The sequence below is a fragment of the Sinohyriopsis cumingii genome, chromosome 2 (assembly GCF_028554795.1).
Source record: "Sinohyriopsis cumingii isolate HCF-2022 chromosome 2, ASM2855479v2, whole genome shotgun sequence".
NCBI lineage: Eukaryota > Metazoa > Mollusca > Bivalvia > Unionida > Unionidae > Sinohyriopsis > Sinohyriopsis cumingii.
Genome location: NC_142962.1, coordinates 24,925,409 through 24,934,937, shown reverse-complemented (window position 1 = coordinate 24,934,937; position 9,529 = coordinate 24,925,409).

Below are 9,529 nucleotides of genomic sequence, written 5' to 3'. Positions count from 1 at the left end.
TGGTGCCTTCGACATTTCTGATATTTTATTACCCTCACGATAAAAATCTCTCACTGGAACATCTGCTGATTCTACATAATTGTGTAATAGTTCCTTTTTTATTCTCCACGAACCCCATCGTTCATCATTACTTGTAAATTTCATAACAGGTTCTAAATATTTACTTGAAATATAAAACGAATCTGTTGCGACTCTGACTGCGGTCTCAGGAAATCTATTAATCATCGATAGTAAATTTATAGAAACATAAGCCAACATGGAAGATCTTAGATGAGTATATTGCGGGGATACGTCATTTATGTAACTAACGATCGTACCTAATTTTGTTCCGTCGGATAAATAAACACTCTCTCGATTTACAAACGTATTTTTCGCCGTTGTATCAGCGATTATAAAATCGTACTCGGCATCATCTAAAATTAATCGTGCGTGATGTCTTTTATAATCATATGCACCACCTTGAGTAAATTTACCTATAATTTTTCTACCGAGATCTTTTGCGGTTTTGAGTTTATTAGGAATATCATCTTCGGAAATATCAGGATATTTTTCCTTAAACTCGCTAATAACTTCAGAATCTGACATGGGCAACCAAACTTTGGTCTGTGCATGATATGATATAATTGCCTCACTGACCACCAACGATGTCAGTATCGCACAATCTAGCATATATCGCAACAAAACTATAGGTGCCCAACGTTTTTCACAAAAATGTCTGCCAAACCAAACATAACAAATCTTGTGAAGATTTTCGTTAAACTCGAACGACTCAATACAGGCAAATCCAGTCAGATCAAAATCAGGTAATGGTCCATTAATTGCCACTCGCGTCATCTCGTTTGTAGGGTGACCAAATCTTTCAAAGTACACAGAACAATCTCCGTATCCCAGAAAACTTCCTGGATAACATGCAACCATATCAACCGAAATAACATCATTGTAATTGTATTTGGTATTCCATAATCCGCCATGTCCATATTCGAAGCAACTTGCGCGTACGTCCTCGAGTAAATCAAATCGTGTTGGTTTCCATGAATTTCGTTCTCTGGCGAAATGAGCCGCAACAGATGGAACGGTAAAACAATTAGTTAGTAATTTGTCAGTATTTTCCGCGTGCTTGCACTGTAAAAACGTCGCAAGATTTTTCATCTCGTCATGGAGGGATTCTGTGCGATATATTTCACCGTTCGGTTTGACAAACTGATCAAATTCACCCTCCTCATTACTTTTAAATAACCATACCGATACAGGATCGGTTTTACTTATTTCGTTGATAAAATCAAACATACTATCTGCCCCAGAATTATCTGCCCCCATATCTGTGGAGTAAAATCTAACAGTTCGATCACGTGGAAATATTGTTACTGCGTTAGTCCATGCGTGCGCGTTATGATCGATAATATTTATTGGAGCTCCCTTCGATTTATATTTCGACTGATACAGTACTTCTCCCGTTATTGTCGCCACAGTTATTGGAAATTTTAATATTTTTCCTAACTCAGCAACATCTTTTATTGTAGCACCGGTATCCTTAACTGAATCAGCCCACGAGTTTATTTTTTCACGCCTTAAATCAGTTAATCCATTTCCACGCATCGCGTTTGTAAAGTGTTCTATTACTCGTTCGGCCACACAATTTAACCTTGAAAATTTCATCGGCGCTAGTTTATCAACGTTAGGTTTTTTATTTATCTCATAGATTCCATAAATAACCGCCGTTACAGGATATGCTCGCTCATAATACGGTTTATCAATACCAGTCAATAGACCCGGTCTGGAATTTTTACTTAATATGATAGTTTTATTATTACCAAGGACAGGATCATATTTGTCACGGATAATCCAACTACCTGTTTCTGTTAATACAATAAATTTTACTCTGAAGAAATATTTTTGATTGCCCTCGTATTCAGCGATGTAGTTAATGATAGTTGCCGCTCGTTTGTCATTCATTGTAGCGTCCGTGACAAAGTCAGTGTTTCGTATAATCTTGAACGTTGACCATGTATGAGATGCACCATCCGTGTAAAATTCTTTCTTGGCGTCGTGAATTTTCGAGATCAAACTTTTATTTTTCGGATCAACCAGATCTCGTACTGGCAAGTCAGAAGATAATCTGTCAAGGTTGAATTTATACTTAACAGGCCTAGTTTGGGATAATCTCTCAAACTCGTTCATATAATTAAAACAAATATTTAAATAAAGAAAATTATATATATATATACAATGTCCCAATGTAGATGGTTGATGATCGGCTCAGTAAATCGATGCAACAAATCCTGTAGAAAGGAATTTTGTTGGATGCACTCACAAAACATACGACGAGGAAGTCTAGGACCAATACCATGTCTACGGTGTGGTATTGGAGTGCGAGGAAAGACAGAATTATGTGGGAAGTGCGGCGGGAAACGGTTCAGAGAACTTAAAAGATATTATGACAAAAAAAATAATAGCGGTGAAAACGCTATAAAATCCGTGAGGGATTATGTATCAAGATTTCAGACAAACAATGATTTAAACATATAATATTATTATAATGGAGCAAAATATATTTGTCCCACATCCTGTCATAACAAACTATGAATCAAATATTAATGGTATCATCAGACACTGCAAGTTGAAGAAACAAGTTGGTTATATTACTAATGTTGGTTATCTAATGTTCACATGCGGGGGGGAAAAGAAACATTATCTGTGTCATAGATTTACGTATGAATGTTTCTTCGGAGTGATCAATGACGGTCTTGTTATTGATCATATTGACGGGGACACTCAAAACAATAATTTATCCAATTTACAAGCTATCTCTCACAGCGAGAATAATACACGCGGTAATACAGGAAGATGTAAGACAATCGGAAAGAGGGCGGTAATTTCCACAAGCATAGAAACTGGCAAAGTAATTATGTTTCAGTCTATGAACGCGGCTGCGAAATATTTTGATATTCACTCGCAATCAGTACAAAAAGTAGCAGAAAATATATATAAAACCACCTTCTCGAAAAAATATAAGCAGAAAATTATCTTTAAGTATCAATAACTATCATCACCACATTATTAACTATCATCACCACATTGAATTAATTTTTTTAATTTATGTCACAGTAGGTCCTCCATACACTACTGAATTTTTGTTTATATAAGGGGAGATTACTTTGTAATATATAGTTTTCTTCGTAGATGGTTGGTTTTTTATGATCGTAATTAGTCAGTTTAACTAATTACATCGTAACTAATTACATCGTAACTAATTACTCGTAGAAGTATTATTTATGTTTTTTAAATATTTTCCCATCATACAACACATGATAATGTTATTGATCCGTAGGAAGCTGTGTGTGAAACAGAAACCGTTGCTCATTGTAATCGACCTGCAGTTGTGTGTTCACTGAACTTACATTCTGGAAAGTTCTTTGACTGGTGCATTAATGCCACTGTTATTATTGATTTTCAGTCTGCTTAGGAAACCCGCTACAAATACAGAAACTATTATTCAGAAACTGTTATAAATACAGAAACTATTATTCAGAAACTGTTATAAATACAGAAACTGTTATTATTCAGAAACTGTTATAAATACAGAAACTGTTATTATTCAGAAACCGCTACAAATACAGAAACTGTTAAATACAGAAACTGTTATTATTCAGAAACCGCTGTTTAGTGTAAATATTGGTTCCTTAGCTATATAGCTAGCTATATATAGCTAGCTATATATTAACTTCCGAAACATATGTTCGTAAACAATGTTTGATAGCTCGATCACTATGGTATTGGACTGTGACGCTCGCGGTCCAGGATCAAACCCCCATGGCTGACAATTTGTCGGTGGTGTACGCATAATTGCGATTTTTATAATAGTGGGGGGAACCGCAAGAACCCACCCGCTCAGCAAATTCCCAACCACAATATTGACTTGTGGTTGATACCTATTTTTCGTATCACCCACTGGATTAATTATTATGGGTGTGATTTTGCTGAGCGTACCTTAATTAAGTTATATGTTTGTGCTGTCCCAGAAACATCCCGACGAACTCGAAGGGGTTCTGGGATATTTTTTTTTATTTTAAAGATTTATATATTATATAATGAACCATGAAAATATCAATGATGTAATTGTCGCTATTAAAAAATTAAAAAAAGATGGAATTAATATATCTGATGAACTTAATCCTGAAAAAATAGTTTCTGACTTTGAGATTTTACAAGAACGTAAAACCATGGGGACACACACACTATCATCTGAATACAGGCTCATGAAACGGATTCAATCGGCAATGTTTCAGTCGCTAGCTACCGTAGAAGATGATCATGTGAAGGAGTTCGTTCCTCTTTCTACCGCCGTAGAAAGAATTAAGTCGTTATTATCCCACGAGTATGAGGCAAAGAAAACGATTAGTACCCGTATAAGACTATTAAGAAAAATTATGTCAGAGAGTAACTTCGTTACTGGTGAAACGATCCAAAGTAGTAATTTTGAAGATGACTGAGATCTTTGATCAGAAATATTATTTCTGAATTTGATGGGTTAGTAATTTGTTTTTTTTTTTACTGAAATTTAACAAATTTGTACAAATTTCTTAATTTTGACTACCATTTACCCCATCAAAAGCATAAAATTGTACAAATTTCTTAATTTGAATACCATTTACCCCATCAAAAACATAAAATTGTACAAATTTCTTAATTTTGACTACCATTTACCCCATCAAAAACATAAAATTGTACAAATTTCTTAATTTTACAAATTATTTATTTCTGAATTAATTTATTTATTTACTGAGGATTTATTTTTTTTTACTAAAATCAAGAAAAATGCACAAATTGCTTGATTCTGACGGGGTAGTTGGTAGTCAAAATCAAAGAAAAATGCACGAATTACTTGATTTCTGACGGGGTAGTTGGCAGTCAAAATCAGGAAAATTTAGCAATTTCGTTGTATTTTAGTAAAAAAAAAATAAAAATCTCAGTAAAAATAATATTATTAATAAATAAAATTAATTTATAATAAATAAAATTTGTTAGGAACAATTTGACAAGGTTAGAACTTTCTTGATTCTGACGGGGTAGTTGGTAGTCAAAATCAAGTAGTTCGTGCATTTTTATGTTTCTGAGGGGGTAGTTGGTAGTCAAAATCAAGTAGTTCGTGCATTTTTATGTTTCTGAGGGGGTAGTTGGTAGTCAAAATCAAGTAATTTGTACAATTTCAGTAAAAATCAGGAAAATTAATAAATATTATTATTTTTTTGTGATAGAAATTTTAATTTTACTTTCATCGACTAGCTTTTTTAGTTGCCTAGGCCGATTAATTTGTACCAAACACAAATTTGTGCCAGTAATAATAAAATATTTTTTTAAGTTGATCGAATTTGAGTCTGATCTCTGTTACAAATGTTCTTCTAACTGTTAAGAAATCCTCGCGTGTAAAAACCCTCCATTACATGAAGATCTACGATAAAAGTCCTTAGACAGAAATCCTTACGACGGAAGTCCTTAGACAGAAATCCTTACGACGGAAGTCCTTAGACAGAAATCCTTACGACGGAAGTCTTACGACGGAAGTCCTTACGACTTTACATACAGATTTATTACAAGCTCTTCTTCACGTATGTCAATCAAGCGATTAAGGTGGTCTGTGAGTTTAAAATTGATTCGCGTTAACATATTATTGTGACACCGCAAATACACGGGATTAGTTGGTTCTTGCACGATTAAACTTCCAGGGGGAACTTGTGGTGTGAACGTGTACAGGATGTATCCTTGTTGAGCCTGATTTGATCTTCCGAGATCTATTTGATAGCTGCCATCGATTACGTCACAAACCAGATTGACCGCGACCGTCGGTGTTATATTAACGATCCGCGGAGATACGTGTCTTCCGCCGCCATGTGGATCATTATCATGTCTAAGAACAGTTGGAGGTGGAATTAATTTTCTCCATGCATCGAGTAGTTTAGGAAAAAACTCATCAATGACATCATTGATAGATTTTCTTAACTCGGTTACACTATACCCGGGAAATTTATAATTCGGTACATCGGCTTCTGTTAATTTATATTTTTCTAACCATTTATATGCATAAGTTCCTTCAGAAAATTCTAAACTAAGCATCGCTTGAACTATTCGGTTATTAATATATTCCATATCTGATATAAGCTGATTTAATATTTCCACACGCGTGATGATTTTTTCACGCGATGACGCTGATATGTCAAAAATATGTTCGTTAAAATATTGATTTAGTTGATCTAGTTGTTTTTTACACTCTTGATTGATTTCCTGAAAATATTTAATAATATCTTCTCGATAAAAACCCTTAAAATGTCCTGTTTCCCCCGGATTTTTAAAAAACCATGCCTCAATTCCACCGAAGACGGAAAAACTGTGAAGCATTGATTTATTTTTTATAATACGTAGTCTTTCCCCGTATGATGGATTAATTTCATGATATGATTGTCTATCCGTGACATAATCAGACTTTTTCGGTTCTGGTGGTATCGGTGTTATCGGTGGTGATATTTCAGGCCAACCTAGTACGGATCTTATCGTGGACTGATAAATATCAACGGCATAATCAGGCGAGTTTATTTCAACCGTCGAGGACAACGTCGGCTCATGAACGTTTATTGATATTTTTGATTCTTTTCCCGTTATTGATTTTATTCTACGCGCAAATTCCTCACTGATCTCTTCAATCTCGTAACTGCCGGTTGGTATTCCAACAACAACCCAGTCAGGTGTTCCATCGGGTTTGTTGTTGTTAGTAAATACGAGCGAATTATTTGCTGGTGTACCATTAAATGATTTTGATCTGATATTGGGCCAGCTGTAATATACTCGTAATTGTGCTAGTGCTATTTCTTTTACTGGAATTGCAGTAGGAAAATTAACACTAAATTCAGGATTAGTTGAACTTACCGAGATCATCGTTATCTTTGGCGGAGTTGTGTTGGTCACGATCTGCTGGAGTAATTCTGTCATTATTGATACTTGTATCTTTAATACCTTCGTCGTATATTTTGGTCATCATTGAAAATTCGAAATCAGATATAATTCCATCACTGAGACTCGCTGATAACAACGAGGATAATTTCGAGTATGCTACCGTCGCTGTATGTAATTTTATTTTGTAATCGGATAATTTTTCGTTCGTACAAGTACATATTTTTTTTGTGATGATACCAAGCACACCTGCAATAGTTGTTGCTGCTGAAATACAAATAGTTACAGCTACTGGTGCCATCGTTGTCAACGCTGATAATATTACACCGGTTCCAGCAACAACAGCGGATACTGAATAAACAATCACATCAACGATAACCAATCGTCGTCGATATTTTTTTACTTTTACTGTATATTGATCGACTTGATCTTTTAGCGCCGCCTGCCATTCACGCGCTTGATTGTATCTGTATTGTGCACCGTCCATATATATTTTTATACAGTAACCAATTGAGGTGTTTCAGCTACAAATTCCAAACACCACCAGAAGGATGTTGCGGTTAATTTCTTATCAGCTGCTTCCAGAATAAATATTTCTTCGGTTCCGATATTTAATACAACAGATACAACCCCGGAAAACCTGTCTGTGGAATAACGCCATGGAAACGTTGTAAATATTTCAAATTTTGCAGCACTAAACACAGACAGCCTGTACACGCCAATGACTGTTGCGGTATATTTGATAGTATTATTTTGCTGCGACCATGTTGCAAATCCCGATGATACCGTGCATACGATGTTTGTAATATGCCCGGGAGTTATTCCAGCTGGAATTTTAATCAAATTGGTTTTGCTGACAATCTCAGGAATTCCCGCTACGATGTTTTGCTGTTTTTGTTTGATCGTGTCTAGGTCAGTTTTGATATCAACGAGTTTTATATCAGCGACCAACGGATTACCAAAAAAATCTTCTGCGGTTTCATTAATTTTTCTAAAATTTCTGCGAAGATTTGTGAACGCGTTTACGTGAACATCATATTCGGCCCGTAGCGTGGATAGTTTTCCATCCACGTCGTCAACGTATAGTTTGTTTGCGACGTCGTTGTCAGATTTTGGAGCTGTTACAGCTACTATTTTGTTCCCGTTCATGCTAAGTTCACCTGTCATTGTGTCACCGGTGTTTCTCACGCGATTAGCAACACTTTTTGCAATTTCATCTCTGATGGTTTTAAGTGACATACTTGAATCTCTGATTCTACCACCGTCAGTAAACACGGGAATATTATCTGCAACTGCACCGAGTACTCGCCGGACTATATCATTCCATTTGATATTGCTGGTTTTTAGTTTACCATATCGATCTTGAAAAATAACAACTTCATCTGGGTCAACTCCAGCCAGGTTCATGATATCAGCGAGGTCATCTTTAGTCGCATACTTTGACAGATCAACGTCGGATTTTATTTTCTTACTAGTAGAAGATCTTCCGTAGATGTCAACCATTATAATAAGATCCGTTGTTTAAAATGCTTTACGCGCAACAAATCGGTTGCTTGTATAATCTTGCACGACTTTATGTGGCGGCCTGGATGATTTTGATATAGCGTTGAGTACATTAATTACTTCACGGCCGCATATTGGCGGATCTGTCATTGTTTGTGTGGGTAGCGTTGAATACCAAACTTTGGAACCTCTGGTTGTTGCGTGGAGTGGTGCGACATACTTGATAAATTCAACAGGTGGAGCTAACCCGTACGAATCAAAATAAACAATTCCACGCGGATCAATCGCGTATGATACCCAATGAGTACCAGGTCCAGAACGTTTGTCAAGATTAATAATACCTGTTTCTAGTTTGTTTGGTTGTTTCGGTAATTGATCTCGCATAAAAACACCTCTAAAGGCGGATATTTTTAATTTTTTAGCAGCATCAAGTAAATCAAAATTTGATGCTGGAACGTCTAACGAAATGATCCTGGAAGCCTTAGGCCTCTCCCCCAACGAGATCCCGGTAATCTTAGACCGCGTCCCTTTTTTTTGTATCCCCGCCCTGTTGCTTTCTTTAGTGCCATTTCAGCGGCTGTTCCAACAGCACCTAACGCGGCCGCTTTTGCTACGGTTGGAGCATCCGCAGCTATTAATGCCGGAATAGCCGCAAGAAGTGGAAATATACCACCCGTTTTAACCATGTCTTTGATGGCGCTCGGGGAGAGATGGAATTGAACTCCAGTTTTTGATTCTAGGGCTTTATTGAAATGTTTAATCTGATTATTTGTCAACGATAATTTGTTTGGACCACCACTAATATGATCTCGTTTTAGTGATATTTTAGTTCCGCATTTGTTGGCGGTTTTTGATTGAAGCTTTTTTACCTGACCCGGGGTCAGAGTAACATTAACATGACTATACGACATTTTTATATAAAATATATTTTTCTAAATAACACGATTAAAGATTTTCCACCGGTGCATCAACAACTCTCATTCGACCACTACCACCTTCAAGTAACATGGCCTTGTCGCTAAGTATGACCGCGATCGCTCTGTAGAAGCCGGGAACAATTGGTGGACCGGGTATATCAGGAGGA